This window comes from Bidens hawaiensis, unplaced genomic scaffold, assembly GCF_021521415.1.
Source record: "Bidens hawaiensis isolate Kalapana, Puna unplaced genomic scaffold, B.hawaiensis_p1.1 tig00029920_1, whole genome shotgun sequence".
NCBI lineage: Eukaryota > Viridiplantae > Streptophyta > Magnoliopsida > Asterales > Asteraceae > Bidens > Bidens hawaiensis.
Window position 1 is genome coordinate 135,958 of NW_027494977.1, and position 1,890 is coordinate 137,847.

Sequence of the window (1,890 nt, forward strand, 5' to 3'; positions counted from 1 at the left end):
TAATGTAAGCATTTAACTTTAAGTTTCAAAACCAGCTTTCCAATATTCAATTGTTTCAACTTCAATACCCGGTTTCCTTGATATTCAATTCCTTTTAACCTAATCACCCAAATCCCTCTTTCAATCGGCCATTATTTTACATCGATCCTATGATGATTTCATTAGATCCTGCAAATATAATCGACACCGGAGTTTGGCTAAATAAGCGTGATCGACGATAAGGTCGGTAGTTAGGACTTACGAGAGTAAATAAAGTTGGTTTTAATGTTAACAGGTCTTATGATTTGATCATTTTAATTATATTTTTAATAATACATATTGACGATACCAAACATGACAATTTATTAATTATGCATCTATTTGTGTTCAATAGTTATTATATGTTATATGAACATTAAGATTAACAAATACTATAATACCAACATTAAAGTTGTTATTTTAAATTTCAATTATTTGTATCTACGTATAACAAATAGACCTAAGTTTGAATAGTTTTTAAAAATTTAGACACTCACTTGGCTTTATATATTTGGAAACAACCAAATATTACTTATTAATTAGAACTTTTATTATATAGATAGTAACTGACTAAATTTTGGTTTGACATTTCTTATTTTATGTATAAAATTCAAAATAGACAGTTATTTTTAAAACTGTCTTGTGTTATGTCTTTAATCTTGTAACCTTTCCCTTTTTTTACAAATGATGTTAATACAATTATAGTTGTTTGATATTGCAATTAAAAACTTTTAAATACATTCTATTTTTGTTTATGTGTTCTAAAATACTCATCTATACCATGTCTCACTATCGATTAATTGTATATATTTGGGTCTAAGACTCACATCTTCCACATCGTATCAAGGTATGTTTTCAATATCGTTTCATTAATATATAAAATTTTGAAAAAAGGAAGGGACTGTAACGAACTCTACTGAACGTTGGATTTGAATCACAGGCAAACGATGTTAAGCACATATGTGTATTCATGCAACATATATGGCAAAATGATCGGTCAGGTTTTCCTTTCATATTTTATTTTTTTCCTTCTGGTTTTAGAAGGAGAGGTCAAGGATATATCAGTCATAGCACGTGCCAAGTTGAAGATGATATTTGCCTAAAGGAAGGTAAAATATGGCATTATCTACACCATATTCGACTTTTTGTTTAGACTGGTTCAGGATACGGTGATTTTAAAGTTCAATATGTCATTCAACGGGTTTTCTTTCATATTTTATTTTGTTTTTTTACTGGTTTTAGATAGGAGAGGACAAAGATATATCAGTCACGACACGGTCAAGTTGAAGATGATATTTGCCAATAGGAAGGTAAAATATGACATTCTCTACATCATAATCTATTTTTTGTTGGTTCATAATACTAGTACTCTGATTTTATCATTTTAACAATAAATATTTAATTCAACGGGTTTTTCTTTCGTATCTTATTTTATTTTGTTTTCTGGTTTTGGATAGGAGAGGAAAAGGATATATCAGTCATGGCATATTGGCATTCGTCAAGTTGAAGAAGATATTAGCCAAGAAGAATGTAAAATATGACATTCTCTACACCATAATATACTTTGTGTTAGATGGGTTCATGATATTACTAATTTAAATATTTAAGATATTCAAAGTATATAAAATAAATAAGCTAATCTTCTAATCTAGAAAGAGAAAAAATGGCAAAGAAAATATATATGTGTGTTGAAAGTAGAATGGTCAAAGAATGATGGGCATGTTGCCCATAGGGGCGGGCCTGGTGACCCTCAAAAATTCGGTGTTGAATTGGCCCGTATGGAAGTTCGAACCTTTATCGTTACTTTTGGTAACTCTAGAAATTTGGTCGGTTCGGATCTTTCACTTCAATAATATGGTTGGTTTAGTTAAT